This window comes from Pteronotus mesoamericanus, unplaced genomic scaffold (assembly GCF_021234165.1).
Source record: "Pteronotus mesoamericanus isolate MK-2021 breed Mesoamerican mustached bat unplaced genomic scaffold, CSHL_Meso_final contig_263, whole genome shotgun sequence".
Lineage (NCBI taxonomy): Eukaryota > Metazoa > Chordata > Mammalia > Chiroptera > Mormoopidae > Pteronotus > Pteronotus mesoamericanus.
In genome coordinates, this window is record NW_026555112.1 from 1,086,502 (window position 1) to 1,104,076 (window position 17,575).

General features: G+C 53.1%; 1 protein-coding gene across 1 annotated transcript in view; it reads left to right on the plus strand.

Moving 5' to 3' along the window:
- The first annotated feature begins 500 nt into the window (after positions 1–500).
- Positions 501–17,575, plus strand: part of MYH9 (myosin heavy chain 9) — an 89,091-nt gene continuing 72,016 nt past the window's right edge. Inside the window, exon 1 of the mRNA XM_054574532.1 lies at positions 501–683. The gene's annotated coding sequence lies outside the window, so the exon portion shown is untranslated. The remainder of the gene's footprint in view (positions 684–17,575) is intronic.

Here is a 17,575-nt window from a genome sequence, read left to right on the forward strand (position 1 = left end):
TATATGGTACTTAATAATCTGTTCTTCTGGTGGGATGTCATGGGACAGGGAAAGGAGCTCGCGGGGCGGGGCGTCAGGATCCAAGACCTACCAAAGAGCTCTCGCCCGGCCTCGCCCCGGTCCAGGCAATGCACTAACATCCCGGCGCTCTCTCTGAGAGGCTTCTCCTGATTGGACTCTCTACGTGTCAATCCTCTCCTGGAACCTGGCTGTCCGTTGGGACCGCCCTGGGAGGCGGGACTCCCGCCTAGGAAGCGGGAGGCAAGCTGGAGTGGAGGTTGTAGAGGATAAATCCCCACCCCTCTGGCCCAGAACTCCGCCCACCCTCTTCATAGGCCAATATATCTATCCATCAAGACCGGGAGCGGGCTGGAGTGAGTGAGACTTCGCGGAGGGCGGTGTCGTCCTTCCAAGCTCCGCCTTGCCTCGTCTCGGAGCCGGCGCTGGGCGCGGAATGGTCGGGCGGCTAAGAGGGCGGGGCGGGAAGGCGGCGAGGAGCAGAGCTGGGTGCGGTGAGGCGCGCAGATCACCGCGGTTCCTGGGCAGGGCACCGAAGGCAGAGCCAGGCTGACCTGCTGCAGCTCCCGCCTCGCGCGCTTGCCCCACCCCACCGTCGCCTGAGCGCTCGAGAAAGCCCTGTCGGGAGAAGCAGCGCCTGTTCCCCGGGGCAGATCCAGGTTCAGGTAAGCGAGCCCCATCAGTCGGTCCCGACCTGGGCAGGCGGGCGGGGACGGCGGTGACGGGACGCGCGGCGTCTGGGGCCGGCGGGCCGACGTGTAGTTCTCAGCCCCGGCGTGGCCGGCGACGGGCGCGGGCGGGCGCGAACGCTGCGGGGCCAGGCGGGGACTCGGTATCCTACCCTGAGGGGCACCGGGACCCCTACGCGGATGCTCGGGGAGGGCGCCGCTGGAAGCGCGGCCTCGGGGAGCAGAGGAACGCTTCGTGGCCAGCGCTCCCCGGAAACCCTTCATCTCCCCCAACCCCCACCCCTGCCCGGCTCACTCTCCCGGCGGGGCACCCGGGAGCCTCGACCTCCCTCTGCTGCCTGGGCGCGCGCCCCGCCCTCGCCTCGCCCAGTGTCCAAGTTGGGCAAACTTTTTAACCCTTTCCGGGGAACCGCTGTCCATTGCACCCAAAGGGGTGAGGACAAGGTGCGGGGGCCCGGGGCTGCGGCTCCTCTGGAAGTTTCTAGGCCTTTTCGAAAAGGAGGTAACGGGCAGGCGGGGACCGTTTGGCAGCTGTCAGGGCGTCCTCCTGAGTCAGAATCGGACGATCCTGCCGCAGACATTGCTCTCGGCTCAGTTTCCGCCCTCCGCACACGACTTCCTCATTCGCCCGGCTGCGAGCGGTCGGGCGGAGGAGGGGACGCGAGAGGTGCGAGTGGGCGCGTGGGCACCGGACTGCGAGGCGGGAGAGACTTCCCCGTTCTCCCGTAGCCGCTCCACCTTGGACTCCTGACTTCCTTTTGGGAGAGGAAGACCCGGGATTGCCGGCAGCCATCTGTGCCGCCCGGGCGCGCACCTGACCCTACCGCACCTGGGGCGGCCCCAACCGGGCTGGTGGGGGGGATCTGGGTCCTGTGCCTTTAGGACTAGGCAGACCTGGGCTATTACATCGTTCCTGTTTGGGTCAGACCCGGGGTTTTCTACACTCCTCCCACCCCCCTCGTCCCTGCGCAAGGGGTCTTCACCCCATCCAGCACTGGGACCACTCCCAGGGCAGGACTGTACCCCTCTCCCGGCCCTCGAAACGGAGTGTCCCCCAGGACAAGGTTGCTGGCTGTTTTGAGGTGGCAGCGTGGTGAGTGCCAGGGCTGCCGTCTGCGGCCCCACCCAGCCCCCACCCAGGTCCTGGAGACTGCGGCTTCCCCCGCTGGGCAATTGAGAGGCCTAGCCACTTCTCCGCTCACCGCACTCTTTTCTGGGTTTGACAGGATTTCAAAGTAACTGTTGAGTAACTGTGGAAGGGGAAGAGCCTTAGCTGCTTCCTGCAGCGCTGTGGCCATTTCTGGTTCCACTCTCAGGCCCGCCTGCTAACTCACCTGGTGGTTTATTCCCTTTTTGGTAAGGAGAGAGGCTGCTTTCAGGCTTAATTGGCCAATCACTCGATTAATATTAGTTAGTTTATATACAAGGCTGCTAGGGGTTGGATGGGGGAGGGTAGACAGATGTGTAATTGAGCAAATATTTAACTGGCTTCTCTGTGCCAGGGACTCTGGCAGGTGGTGGGGGATGTGAGGTTGAGTAAGACCTGGCCCCTGCCCTCGGGCACTTAGGGGAGTGCTGAGACAAATCCATAGATGACTCTAACGTGAGGCAAAGATGACAGAGACCCCAGAAAGGTACTGTGAGTCATGGGGATTGGGAGAAAGGAGCCAGCCCTTCCTGTGGAGATCCATAGGCCTCTGCCTTTGAGGAGTTTACAGTCCTCAAGAGGAAATAGTGGCCCAGTGACTGACATACAAAGGCAGCCTCTGATGCGTGTCCCAAGCATGCCACAGACAAAGGACTCCAGGAATTCTGAGAGGGGCCACTTCTGTCTGGGGCCAGGAGGGAAGCAGCCTCGAGGAAGGAGCACAGTGCAGGTTTGCAAACGGAGGGCTAGCACTGGTTGCTGGGTGCTGGAAAGTGAGGACTCATTTAGTGGGTAATTGAGGGGTAATTAAAAGCGTCAAGAGATTGCTCAGTGTAATTTGAGCGCCGCTGTGCCCCCCAGATGGCTGCGGGGTGACACTAAAGAGCTCTAGTCTTCACATTCAGCAAGTCCTGGCAGTGCCTGTGGGCAGGCAGATCCAGGTGCTGGCAGATCCAGGTGCCCCGATTGGCAGGCTCTGCTCTGGGAAGGGCAGCCTGAGAGGTGCATTCTGTGGGGCCACTTGTCTGAAGGGCACGTGAGGGGGGAGGAGACAGAGGGTCAGGGCCCTGGCATTCTGTTTTTTATTTTTAAACTTTTTAATCTAAGGGTTGGAGATGGGACAACTTCCCTCTTGCAGGATGAAGGATGCATGTTAATCACAGCCTGCCTTTCGCCTGTTCTTGCTCCAGAAAAAACAAAACAAGGATCTGTTAGCTTTTTAAAAGGAGAAAAGCACACTCGAAAAATGCAGCATTGTTGTGTAGCCTGGTAGGGTATTGCTAGAAACCAGGCTAGCTGCGCTTTCTTCACTTCCTCTTTGTAGCTAATCCTTCAGTAAAGTACTTAAGACAGCCCTTACCAGCTTGACATCTTTATTTCAAAAGGAGAGGAGGGGTTGGCTGTTGTTTTCCCCAGAGGCAGGCCCTACCCTTCTCTTGGGGGGAGAAAGAACCCAAAGCAAAGGAAAAAAAAAAAAAAAAATCCAAGCCTTAACAGCTTCCTCTCAAGCATCATGTTCCAGAAATATTTAGAATAACAAAATCTGTGTGTCGTCTTAATTAAACAAACGTCCTAATTTGCTGAGCAGAAAACAGCATCTCTGCCGCAGGGGCAGGAAGTGCATTTTCTCTTTGTGCAGCCCTACAGAATCACTGCCTCTTGGCCAGGCCTTAACCCTTGGTGCGCAGGTTTTCTGGCAACGACAGAACGGAGCCCTCCTGTGACTTACAGAATTCACATTCTTAGAGCTGGGAATTGTGAGGTTGTGAACCTTGGGGCAAGGCTCCAATCCTGAACCTGTCACACACTAGCTCTGTGACTTTAGGCAAGTCACATAACCTATGTGGGAATCATGATGTCTACCCTGCAGGGTTAGAATGAGAACTGAATAAATAAGGAAGGTATAGGGCCTATGTAAGGAATGTAAAGTGGCTTTGTTAAGTTTTTAAGAAAATATATAAATGTTTGGTCTTAATTCCCTGGCCTGTCGGGGGTTGAGGGGGGGAGACAGACGAGGAGGGGTAGATAGTTTTCCTGGCTCCTGGCTCAGTGCTCCTCCTACTTCTAAAAAGATGTGAGCAGGTAGTACAGGGAAGCCCAAGTGGTAAAACACAAGTGGTCCTGGGGCCTGTCTGCAGATGCATGTGGAGATGAGCTTGTGCTGAGCAGCCTCATTTCAGGGCCTTGGGCTACACAGGAGGTGGGCAAACTAACCACCGTTGTATTTCTACAACATGGTTTCCCACAATCTGGGACATAGCCAAGGGGTGGCATAGAAAGGACCTTGAGTGTCTGGAGACCTGGCTTCTAGCTCTAGCTGGGAGAACATTTGATTTTGGTAGAAAGTGCTGTTATCGCCGACGAAGACATCACACCGGTTTATGACGCCACCGATGATGCATGAGAGGGCTGGGGAACTGAAAAATTCCATGCTTTCAATTTCTCCAAGGTGTTCCAGCTTCCTAGGTACTCTCGTGCCCTGCTGACGGGAGCGTGAATTGTAACAAGTCTCCTTTTTGAAGGTAGTTTGGCTGTATCTGTCAAAGTATAGTCAGTCCTTCTGTCTGAATTCCAGGAATGCACTCCACAGATAAACTCCTATGTGCAAAAGGAAATGTCCAAGGATGGCATTTGCAGCCTTGTCATGGACAGAGACAGGAAGCAAGCTCGCTGTCCATCAGAAAGGCCAGCTAGATCAAGGCACAGCTGGACAGTGGCAACCCTTGCAGCCCTTTAAGAAATGAGGCCAGCCTATATGTACTGATAGGCCATGCTCTTCAGGATATGTTTTAAGTGGAAAAAACTAGACAGATGCAAAGTACATGTGGTGGTCCCTTTGTGGGAAACATGCTATGTCACCTTGGCTCTGTGCCTGGGAAAATACTGTGACTTTGGTAATAGTGGTTGCCTCCCGAAAGGACCTGAGAAGTAGGAGTGGTGGGTGAGTATTACTTTTCACTAAATACCTTTTTTATGTATATTGCCCTTAAATCATGAAAACCTTAACATGTTTATTACTGATAAAAATAAAGGGGTTGGCTGGCCAGTTTTGTAGGTCTCAACTTTAAAATGCGTTGCTTTAGGTTCTGAGTTTTGCATTGAATGCCTACTGTGTGCAAGGAAGGAGGAAAGTTTCTAAAAGTAGATTGGCTTGCTCTTGTGGTTGGAACATTTTTGGGTACTGTTTTCTTCTCCATGATGTCATAATATCACCAGAGTAACCCCTTAAACAAATGTCTGCTCTGGTCCACTCCCTCATAGTCTGGAAAATGGTAGATGATTGCTTTTTCTTTGCTGTAGGAGAAAAGGACCCCCCCCTCCCCACCCAGTACGCATCTGGAAAGTATTTCAGTATAACCTTATGCCAGGTTTCCCATAGTTCCCTTGGCACCCAATCACCTGTGGTCCTTTCCTGGGGAGTCCACCCTGATCAGAACTCTATACAGACCTTTATTTTCTTGGGTCCCTCTAAACTTGGGGTCATTGCAACCACTAACATGCCCCTTCCCGCTCCATTCCCAGTTATCCCCCCCAGCATCTGCTGTGTGGGTTTTTTTCTTTTTTCTTTTAACAGGTTTTATTTATTTATTTTTAGAGAGGGGAAGGGAGGAAAAGAGGGAGAGAAACATCAATGTGTGGTTGCCTCTCTTGTGCCCCCTACTGGGGACCTGGCCTGCAACCCAGGCTTGTGCCCTCCACAATTGAACTGGCAACCCTTTGATTCTCAGGCCGGTGCTCAATCCACTGAGCCACACCAGCCAGGGCTGCTGTGTGGTTTTTATGTATTAATCATATAGTAGCCCTGTGTGGAAAAGCCCAAATTCTAGAAAATGTGATTAGAAGGGTGTTTTGAACCCCATTCTCTTCTCAGTGAAGACCATCTTAGTCTTGCATGGTGTGGGTACTGGAGAGGCTGCCAGCTCTGCTCACTGCTGAGTTGGCTCTTTTCCGTGGCCAAGGCAGTGGAAGACCCCTTCAGGGTCTCGGCCAGGCCTGTGTCCCTGCCAGGCAGCCTTTGGGCCTCCTAGAGGAATGGCATGAGTCACACACGAGTACGCAGAATGAGCCCGGGGCTAAAAGGGGCCTGCCACCAAATGGGTTTGAAGGCTCAGTGCTGGCCTATGTTCCTCTCTCACTGCCCCCCCCCCCCCACCTCGTGCTTTGATGGGACCAAATATTTGGGAGGCAGGAGGGGAGCTGCCCTCTTGTGCCTGATGCACGACTCTTTAAAAAGTAACTCAGGCTGGCTTCTCTGTTGGAATTTGTCAGGCCCTCATTCTGCTGACTTGTTTCCCAAGCCTGAGGTGGTGATTCAGCATGTGCATGAGACACAACATCCTAGCCCTGGGCAGGTGGGCCCAGAAAAGGCTCTTGGCTGGCCTTTGGCTGAGGGCAAGGCCTTCTTGGGGCTTCTCCCCAGCCTGACCCTACATTTCTCGGCATTGACATCTTCTGTAGCTACCTTTGTCTTGAGCCCTGTTGGCTACTCCACTAGGAACCTTCCCACCGAGGCTGAGGCTGGAGGGAGCCATGCAAGTCCCTCCGGAAGTTGCCCCTGAAGGGTGTGGCTTCCTGCCTGGGCAGGTTGGGCTGGGCCTGTGGAGAAGCTCAAGGTGGAGCTGATCTTCCCCCACCCTCAAGCCATCGTTTTGGTGCCTCTTAGGGTCCTCCAGTACTGCCCTGAGGACCAGGGGCCTCTGAGGAAGGTCCCTCTCTTACTTCCATGGACATTTACATTTTGGGAACTTGTGCCTTAGGTTTCTTTTCCTTTTGTTTTAACTCCTAAATGACTCCCTGCTTAAAAGAAAAATCAACAAAGCAGGACAGTCTCCCTTCTGAATTGACTGAGAATTAGAGAATGGCTGAGCTGGAAGGGGCACTAGGGCTAGTGTAATTTTTCTTCCCCCAGTTAGAGAAGGAGTGGCTGCCCAAGCGCATCTGCGAGCTGGTAGAAGAAAGCTTTGGCCCTGGCTTCGCTCACCCCAGTGCCTTTCACTCAAAATCATGTGGCCTCATTTAAAAGTGTTTTTGAACTGTTATCATCCCTTTTACGCGCTGTTTAGCCAAGTCACACATATTTAGCTCCTTTAATCTTTCCTCAAGAGTCTATTCTTCCATACCCTCAGTCTTTTTCTTTTTGGGGGGAGGGCGCTAGGGTTAAGAAATGGGGTGGGAGGTGTTTTGGGTTTCTCTGAACTTCTTCCAGCTGGACAGAGCCATTTAGGCCGAAAGTTCCCACAGCTCAAAAATCAATATTTCACATGGGGGAGAGCCAGGCAGCAGGGTGGGCCATCCTGAGAACCACAGGATGGCTTTCCAGTGTTTCTTAGCCAGTCCTCATTTCTAGTAATTTTAAGTCACTTAATGTCTTGGATAAGTGATTTTCAGTCGGTGTGCCGAGGCACACTGGTGTGCCGCAAGAATTTTTAAAACATGCAGTACCTGACTATTTAGTCAGGGGCACTGACCTCTTCTTTTCCTGTAGATTGCCAAATTAAAAAAACACCACCGCCCAACGATAGCCATCCGGTGTGAATGAATCAGAATTATACCTTTTTTTCGGTCAGATCAGCAAAAATATTTATTTTTTGGTGTGCTGCAGAATTTTAGTAATTAGTTTATGTGTGCCATGAAATGAAAAAGGTTGAAAATCGCTGTCTTGGATGATCAGCTTGTTGTATTTTCAGTATGAAACCCACAGTGGAGGGAACTGACAGCTTTGGGGCCAGGGAGAACTGAGACCAGGCCCTCGCCTCTCCTCCTGCTACGCAGGAGCCCCAGTGACGTCACCTGTATCATGGAGGTCCCTGCCATTTTAGGCTTCCTGTAATTCACATTTAAAGAACGTAAAGCAGTGCAGTTCTTTTTTTTTTTCTCCCCCTCCTCCTTTTTTTTTTTTTTTTTTTTTTTAATGTTACCACCATCATCAGATAGTAGAAAATACATGTTCAGGTTTTAAAGATTGTAAACTTGTCCAACAAAGCCAGTCCCTTGACAACAAGCTATGGTGACTTAAGATAACCAAGGAACCTGCCAAAAGGTTTTCTGAGCTTGGAGGCTGAGGTTTTCAAGGCCTGCGACCTTTGCATTCTTCTTACCACACAACGCAATTCAGCTGGTTACGTCTGAGGTGGTTATGAGCAGGTTTAAGCATTTTAAAAAAGGCCGTTACAAAGCAGTAGAGGCACCTTTATTTAGAGCTGTCTGTGTTCAAAAGCCACCGCGTTTCCTGTGTTTTGCATGAAGTCACTGGGCTGGAGAAGGCAGCTTCCTGTCTGATAAACATAAAGATAGGCATTTGGAACAGTTTTGGGACTTAATCTAACTGGCCTGGAAGGGGGAGAAGGTTTTAGAACCCACTGGACTATGAGAACCCGGAGGTCAGAGGTGGGGTCTTTTTTCCTCCCTGGATCCCAGGGTCTCACCCAGTGCCTGGGCGCAGAGCCGGCCCCTAGTCCTTGTTGCATGAGCGAAGCATCGTTCTGTGGTGCCTTTGCCTGTAAGCCTGGGGACACGGAAGCCCAGGCAGCCGAAGCGCTCAAGTGCCATTTAGTTAGTGATCTCTCCACTTCACAAAATGCAGATGCAAGGAACTGGCCTGGGAATCTCTGGGGTGAGAAAGGGGGTGGCAGGGAGCCATTTAAAGTTTTTGTCTATTTCTTAAATATTTAAGAGCCAATTATTGGGCATGAGGATGTTGACCTCATATTTCTTTGCCAAGTCGATAACAGAGATTCCTTGGGCTCCAGCTGCATGGCCTGCACTGTGTCACGCTTGCTGGGGCTTCTGGGGGGATGGAGGGCAGAGGGCCATCCTTGTCCTCGCGAGGCTTCCCCCCAATAGTGGGTAGGGACACTGGGAGAGAGCTTGCCGCACGAGGCAGGCCCATGCTGCGCTGAGTGGCTGGGGGTTTCTAGGCCTCTTGAGCGGAGGCCAGAACTGCCTGAAGGGACGAGGCACGACGGGATGGTGGGCAGGAAGGGAAGAGGCTCTGGTGGAAGGGCACTGGGCTGGGCATCAGGATGCCTGGGTTGAGGTCCTCCCAGCTCTGCTAATAATAGTAATAGTAAAAATAATAAACTTGATTGAGCTTTGTGTCAGTGCTTTTACATGAGTGATCTCATTTCCTCCCTCATTCTCATGAGATAGGAAATTATCCCCATTTTGTAGATAAGGAGACTGACCAGGGATTCAAAGGCAGTTGCTCTGACTCCAGACCCCAGTGTGACCTTGTAGATGCCCTTCACTCCTGGGCCTGATAGTGAGCGGCGGGCCTGGTCCCTGGGGCGTCCTTCCTCACCAGTGACTGAAAATGAATGAAAGACGCAGAGCTTCGGGTCGTGGCAGAAGGGGGCCACCTGTTCTACAGTGCAGTTGGCTACTCATAGCAAGGTTGCCAGTTTGATAGTGTTGCCTTGGCTACGGACTTCACCTTTAACCTCAACCGGCCATTTGTCAAATGCATGTGGCAGGTCTTAAGGGAGGGCAGGTGGAAAGACCACAGTCAGGCAGTGCAAATCCTGGCTGCTGTGCCTGCCTGCTGGTTGCTGGGCCCTGGCTGGCCTTCACTGGGGAGCCAGCCAGCCAGCGGGCGTGCCGCCATCTTGACCATTGGACCCTCCTTGACCTCAGCCCACTTGCATCTAACAAACTGACATTCCTTCCTTCCTTTCTTCTTCATGTGTTCATCTGTTTATCATTATTCAGTAACCTCTCCTCAGAGCTTCCTCTGTGTGCTAGACACTGGGCTGGGTGCTGGGGATATGGAGGTGAAGGAAGCAGTTTCCAGGAGCTGATGGTGTCCTGCCAGCTACAGCGTGCTGGGAGCCCAGGAGGGTCTGAGAAGGCTTCCTGGAGGAGGCGGCACCTGAGCTGGTTGCAAGTTAGGGATGTGGCATAGCACTTCCAAGGAGCAGGGTAGAGACCTTATTCAGTTGCTCAGGCTCTGGAGGTACCTCACTGGGGGATGATGCAGGTTGCCAAAGCCCTCTGAGTCACTGGGCCTGGTAAAAGATTTCCCCTCTTTAGGAGCCCTTCTCCCAGCCTTTTAAGGAGTCCAAATGGCCATGAGGGCCTCCTTCTCTGGGCCATTTCCTGGGGAATGTGGGAATGCAGGATTGCACTCCGGGGTCCTTAATCCCTGAGTGGCTGCTGGGAATTCTGCCTGTGTGCTCTGGGCGTGTGGTCAGCATGCAGTTCCCAGCTGAAGGACTGGGGGTGAGATTTTTTTTTATGGAGTGTTGAGAGAGACATAATTGTTACTGGAATCAGTTCCCTTTTTAAAGTTTAAAAAAGAGGCATTGTTTAGAGCACAAACAATATAATAACAAAGCTGGCAAGAGGATTTGCCCCTCACCCCACCCACAGTTCGCATCTTTCCGGGCTTCCTGTCCATACTGCCACAGTTATTAGTTTAATGGCTATGTTATGGTCCACAGAGAGGAGGAACCATTATTTATGTTGCCTTAAATTTTCATAGATTTTATTGACTCTTTGGAAATCAATTTGTTCAGCAAATATACCCTGAGCATCTGTTATAGGTCAGAAACTGCTAGGTAGTTAGGATGTGGAATGAATGAGACATCACAGGCCCTGCCCGCAAGGGGCTCCTGGTCCAGACCCAGGGAAAAGCCACTCCACTCTGGTGCTGTGGGTTGCAATAGAGGTAAGCCCAGGAGAAAGTGGCAGCCCAGATGCTCAATTTGAGTTGATGGAAAACAGGTAAAACCACTTTACCATTCATGGTGAGAAAGCTTAGGAACGTGGACCTGGGAGATCTTTCTGGGCTCATCAGAGGAAGATCTCCAACCACCTGCCCCCCTCGCTGAGTAGTTCCTGCACAGGCCTGGGCCAGAAAACAAGCCAGGAGGACGTGAGGGGGCAGAGGCTCCAGGGCCCTTGTCAACAGGAAGGCTGGGGAAATGACCCCTGGCTCTACTGAGAGAGATCCCTCCGTGATCACTGGTAGGAGGCAGCTGGGAATGAGGTCGGGTGGGGTGGCCCCCAAAATGTCCAAAAGGTACTGGCAGGCCACCTAGGCTGTGCTTGTGGCTGCCTGCTGGATTGTAGCAACAAGTTGCAACAGTTTAGTTTTGTGGTAAATAGGAAGTTTCAGAATCCTAGTGGCTACTTTTGAGCAGTTACATAAGTGTTTTCAGTAGCAAGGGAGTTCCTTGGCGGAGGGCTGGGCAGCCCAGCACATGAGGGGAGAAGATGGGTGGGTGGTTCGGGGTCTAGAAACTGGGGTGCAATGTTTTTGCCCTGGAATTTTTGTCATTGCAGATACATGGCCTCCTTGCTGGTACCCTCTCCACTTTGCAGCCCGCATTGTCCCTGTTTTCCTCAGCCCCAGCTCCTGGCTCGAGGGAGCCTGACCTGAATTCCGTTGCCTTCCTGGAGAGCAGGAGAAGTCACTTGTTTTGAAAAGAGCCAAACGGTTATTGTCACCCACCCCACCCACCTGGGGAATGAGAGGGCTGGGCGTGGCTCCAGACATGGTCCCTGGGACACTTTCACACAGTCTTGTTTCTATTTCAGGTTTCGTCAACCTGCGAGTCCCCTTTCCCGCCTGCGGTGGGGGTCTGGCTCCGTACCAGGCCACTCAGGAGTGGGGTTTGATGGGACAGCTCTGTCATGGTCCTCAGCAGCCCCCCATTCGGTGCGCACTCAAAAAACCAAAAACAAACCCTGCACCTGAACCTCACTTTATTTTTTACATATTGACTTAAAATTAGTAATAAGATGAAACATAAGCTGGGGATTTCAGCACATGGTAGATGTTCCCTGGTGGTTGAGGTGAGGTCCTTTGTGCGTCTTTCTCTGTTTATCTCTGGTCACCTTGTTTATACTATAATTTGGTGGTGATTATAGTCTAGAGATTATCTTTGAGTTTGTGCTAATTTTAATTATTGACCAGTTATGATACTGGAGGAGGAGAGGTGGGTGCAAGGAATAGGGAATAAGATAAAGCAGCAGGAGGCTGCGGGGTGTGGGAAGGGAGTGGGTGACTTTAGAAGCAGCAGCTGGGCTTAAATCCCATTTCCACTCAGTTTGTTAGTTGATTAAATGTGCATCCGATGCGGGGGATACTCGATTGAATAAAACCACCAGAGTGTCTGCAGTTCACATGCTATCAGTGAGACAAGCAAGCTCACTGCGGCAGGCCAGGACGGTGGTAGGTGCTGGAGAGAGCAACAGGCGCGTGAGGCCTTGTATGAAGTACCGCAGACGGGATGGCTTAAACAATAGAAATTTATTCTCACAGTCAGGAGGCTACAAGTCCAAGGTCAAGGTGCTGGCAGGGTTGGTTTCCTCTGAGGCCTCTCTCCTTGGCTTATAGACGGCTGTGCCCTTGCTGCCACTTTGCGTGGCCTTCCCTTGTGCACGAGCATCCCTGGTGTCCCCCAAGTGTCCAGATTTCCTCTTAAAAGGACAGTAGTCAGATTGGATTAGGGGCTACCCTAACGGTCTCATTGTAATTCATTACTTCTTTCAAAACCCTGTCTCCAAATACAATCACACTCTGAGATCCTGGGGGTTAAGGCATCGACATAAGAATTTGGGGGGGAGGGGCACAATTTATCTCACAACAGAGCAAAAGGGGGGTTGGTGTGAGTCAGTGAGGCCTTTCTAATTCAGGGACAGTGCCCTCCAGTCCTTGGTCAACTTTACCAGCTTATTTAGCCGCTTGGAGCCCCAGTTTCCCCACCTGTAAAATACGGTTTCTAAAACCCATCTTCTTGGTGTCCTCTGGGGAGCTGAGGTGCAGAAGGCACTGTCTTCCATAAACTTGGTTCATGGCGGGCCCCCAATAGCTGTCAGTCCTCACAGGCTGCCCCTGGCTCCCCAGCGCCTCTGCCTTCCATCCCCATCCCTCTTTCACCCTCCCTGCCCCCGATTCCTCTTCCGATCAGGGTGCTTCAGTGAGCAGGCCTGCAGGATGACCAGGCCCCCGGTTGCCTTCCTCACAGGAGCGATGGCCTCCCCGCCTAGTTCTTGCAGACCATGCGTCCTTGGAGGGGCGCTCCCCTCTGAGGAGCTGTAAGCGGGGTTTTTACATGAGCAGGGAGTAACGCTTGGAGAAAACGGTGCAGAGCTATAAACATAAAATACCAGTTGCTGGTGAAAGTGTGGGACGCCTGCCAGGGAGAGCTCCCAGTGCGGGTGCAGGCTCAGGCGCCGCCTTACACTGCCCTGTGCTGGTCTCGCTTCCCTTACTGGATGTGTTGGCCCTTGTGCGTGCCTGGCCCATGGCAGGCACTTTACTGTAGGCTTGAGAAATGGGTGAGTGTGTTCATGCCTGCGTGTAGGTCAGACACCCTGGTTCAACATGAGCGCCGTCACTTAGCTGGGTGTGACTTTGGGTAGACGGCTGTGTCTGTTTCTTAGGGCTCCGAGGCTTACCCACGATGTGTGTGTCTAGCACAGGTGTCACTAGGCAGGAGTTCTGGAGTCGGACTCTGTCCTTACCCTGGTTCTTTCACTTGCCAGTGGCTAGCAGGTGGGGGCAGGCGCCCTCCTGGCTTGTGGTGTCAGGTGTAAAATACAGCCCTCCCTGCTCCCTCCGGGACCAGTCGGCGACTGGGGGGTCGGGGCAGGTGTGTGAGGTCCTGGCCAGCCCGGTTCCTGCGGGGGCTTTAGCTCCCCCGCCCCCGGCCTCCTAGCCCACCAGCATGCTGTTCTCAGCCCACCTGCTGCCCAGAGCCAGTCCTGCCACCCACCCTTTCCTGCATTTGCCAGGGTGAGGAGGAGGTGGCTGTGCTGCTCCAAGTGCTCATAAAAAATGCCTCGTTATGGGATTAATTACTCGCTGCTGAGCACTGTGGAATTCGCAAGGCCCCATCAGTGCTGTGAGTTCTCACGTCCAATTGTCTCTCCTCTTCCCTCCAAACCTGAGCTCAGCCGGCTTTCTGGCCAGCACGTTAAACCTCACGTCCGAGAGGAAGGAACAGACAGCGCCCTCCGAGGCGGAGGTGGAAGATCTGCCACTTGTTAGCCGTGTGCCCTGGACTCTTGGTATTTTCAATGTGAAGACGCTTTGGGGTCGCTGGGCCAGGGGCCCTTCCAGGTCACACAGCCCCTTGTGGGCAGACCTTTGTAGCAGCTCACACCCCAGGCAGGCCAGCTGAGTGCTAAAGAGGCCGGAAAAGGACGGCCTTCTTTCCCTGTAAGTGAAACAGGTCCCTTCTTTAGTTGCCCTTAGGCTGAAATAGTGGACTCCCCCTCCCCCTTCTGGCTTTCAGACAAGAATCTGAAGAATGTGGTACTGCATCTCGGACCTGAGCAAAGAGCAGGGGCTGGGGCAGGATTCAAAGCTCTTCCGGGCCTTTACCAGGCAGCCTTTGTGTCCCTGGACCTGGGACTTTCCGAATTGGTCCTGGTCAGGAGCCACTGAGTCACTGTAGTGCATTAAATTCCTGGTTTTTCAGTGGGTCCTGGCTTTTCAGCGGGATCTGCAGGGGACAGCTGGGAGGGGTGCAGAAGATCGACACTCCCCACTCCTACACACTCATCTTTGAGAAATCAGGTTAAAACGAATTTGCAGGGGAAGCATGGGTTTCCGAGGAGCTTGGTCTCAGCCAGGAGAACTGCACCTACTGCTTTGGTTCGGGGGATGGGGAAGGCTGTGGGTCTCCTTAGGTTCCTTCCCCTCCCTGATTGGTGGCTGACTGCTGTTACCTGACTTCCTCCCTGGTCTGCCTTGCTGCGTGCTCTGCGCTTGCCGCCCCCTGCATGTGCTCTCAGGCGGTGGGCCAAGTGCTCGGGCACAAAGACCCTGGAGCCTGATGGGACTTCTAGGGTACAGACACCAACAGCCATACTCCTGTGTCATGGAGCAAGTCACTTAGAAGTTCTGGGCTTTAGTTTCCTCATCTGCAAAACAGGATACTACTAATAGAACCTACCTCTCGGGGTTGCTGGGTGGGTTAGTGAGATCTCAGGTGACAAGCACCAGGAACTGAGTGTTAGTGGTTATTTGTCAGCACAGTCCTGCGAGGTGGGCTTTGTGGTTCCCTTTTTACAGATAAAGAAAGGGAAGTTTAGAGCATTTAAACAGCATATCAGTTTATGCAGCAAACAGGCACCCTCAGTCAGTGAGTAGAGACCGCAGCACTCATATCCAGGTCTGCCTGGCGAGTGTCACATTTTGCCCTGACCTAGCAGGCTCTGTGTATGTGTGTGCACACGCACATGCCCGTGTGTGCGTGCCCCTGTGCATATGTCCGTGAGTGTGCCCATATCTGGGGTTGGGGGGAGGTGTGCCCCAGGACAGGGTGGTGTGGCCTGAATCCCGCAGCTCTCCGGGGCAGGGGCTGCTGCGGCTTCCTGCTCTCACCTGCAGCTTCAGCCTCGGCCCCTTTGGAACCAGACCATGGCCCTGGCAAAGGAGCGACTCTCGGCGGGTGGTAAAATAAGCAGCGGCCAGGCTGTTGGTGAAGGGTGCATGAGGTCATCCCTGTGGCCGGGCTCCCTGCTCAAGGGCAGCGGAGCCGGCCGGCTTTTCAGACCAGGGTTCTCTACTACAGCCTGCTCTAGGGAACTGCAATTTAATTTTTTTTTGAAATAACATATGAAATAAGTCAGTTTTACTTTAACCCAATGGCTTGTATTGGGGTCATTTTCCCCAGGGAGACCGCAGGCTTTGGAATGCTGCTTGTCCACCCTGGCTTCTCTGGAGAGCTGGCTGTGCCCTGTATGCCCGGGGCTGGCACCTGGAGAACCAGGCCCAAGGGATGGAAATGTAGGGAGGAGAGGTGTTTTGCCGCTCAGTTTTGGATTTCTTGTTCCTGCGCTCCAGGGTGATCTGGAGCTGCCCTGGGGAAATGACCTCTGCTTCCCACATGGTCACTCTTGGGTTGTCCTGACTGCAGCTCTGCTCTCAGACCTCTTTTATGAGATTCTGCTTCACTTGTGGAGGGTAACGAAGGGAGGGAATCCTTTCCTCTTTGTTCATTTTGCATTGGTGGAGGGGAGGCTACTGCCATGCCCCTTTGCTTTGAGCTTGTAACCAGGGCCTCCTGAAAGTCCTTAGACTGAACTTGGGGGTGTCTGTGAGCCCGGTAAGCCGGTATGCCAAGGGGTCACAGCCTTCAAGGGCGTCCTTGGTGGCTGAAAGTGTTAAGAACCACTGACCTAGAGAGATGGAACTTTGGGTTTCCTCTTTATAGCGTGTATGTGCGCGCGCACATGTGTATGTGTGTGTAAACAGATCAGCAGGCTGTTCCCACGCATGAGGGTTTGCTCATTGCAGGGTTAGGTTATCCTGCCCCAGGCGGATAAAAATGCGGGGAGTAGCTTCCGCAGTCTCTTCTCTGTACAGTGGCCCCCTTCTCCTGTCTGCTCTTTCTGGTGTTAGACTGTAACACTTCTCTTCTGGGTGCCTCTTCAGCGAGGGGTCGGGGCTGGCACTTTGGTGATGTTTTGACAGTAGGAGATTTGATCTGTTGTTATTCTGGAGACTGAGGAAACTGAGCTCTTCTTTCTTTGTGTCTTTGTGATCTTCCACCTGGACTCCAGGTGCTCAAAGGATGTTTCCTCAGCCACATCCGGGCAGGTCCCGTCACACATTCCTCCCGGCCTCTGAGTCTCTTTTTTTCAGGGCGAAGGAGGGGGAGCAGGGAAAGAGAGGGCGCGTAGGATACCTTTGAGGTGGTCGCGATCACATGATGGGAGCAGTGGGAGAGGAACGCATCCCCCCCAGAGCCTTGCTCTGGCCGTGGGCCTGGGCGTCTGCTTGGCCTAACTCCCTGTGTGATCATGCGGGAGTCGCTGGACCAGTCTGAGCCTCATCTGCCCAGTGTGGGTTGAGTCAGATTGGTGTTTTTCAGTCTGTCGATGGAGACTCATTGGTGGGTTGTGAAATTTAGTGGGTGGCAACCAGCATTTTTAGAAATGAAATAAAATAGATTTGAATGGAAAATATCAGAGTGCATAGGATATACTTGTGAATTTTATTTTGTTTAACATGTTTGTATGTATTTGTGATAAAAAGTTCTTACTCCTCCCCTCTCCCCGGCTTAAGATAAAAAAGAAAATGTTGGTACCCCAGGAAGAGATGCCCTAGGGAGGATCTCTTTCAGCCCCAACTTTGTGTGGTTCCCGCCTACCCGTCTGAGCTGAGCTGGGTCTCCTCCTGCTGCTCCAGCTGAGCCTTTAAATGGAGCCCCTTGCAAATCAAAGCCCTTCACTGAAGTTCCTTACAAAATTCTGGGAAATGAGCTACATTCCTGGGGTGGAATAAATCATGTTGAGTTAGGCTAGGCAGGATGTGACTTCAAACCCCCGAAGTGGGCTGCGCGAGGGCAGCGCCTGCGAGTGACTCATTATGAGCTCAGTGGCGACACAGACTTCTTGAGAGAAGAGGCAAAGATTGTGGGGGAGGGCAGTGGCCGGCCCGGGGCGCCACCAAGCACCACTCCTCCGCTCCTCACAATAGTTCTGTGAGTCGAGCAGTGCTCCGGCCACAGTGCAGAGATGGGGCTGGCGCTCTGCGCCGCTGCTCACAGCTGGCCTCGGTCGGGGCTGGCTGGGGGCGCCTGCGTCTTACACACGGAGAAACCGAGGCCTGGGGGCCACATTGCCCGGCCAGGTTTGTTCTTGAAATGATGGCTCTGGAATTCCACAGCCAGCCTGGCTGCCTCCTGATCCAGGTTCTCCCTAAGATGCCTCCTGTAAAGGTCGTGCATTAGTGTAGCACCACTTGGAAGGTCTCTCTCCTTTC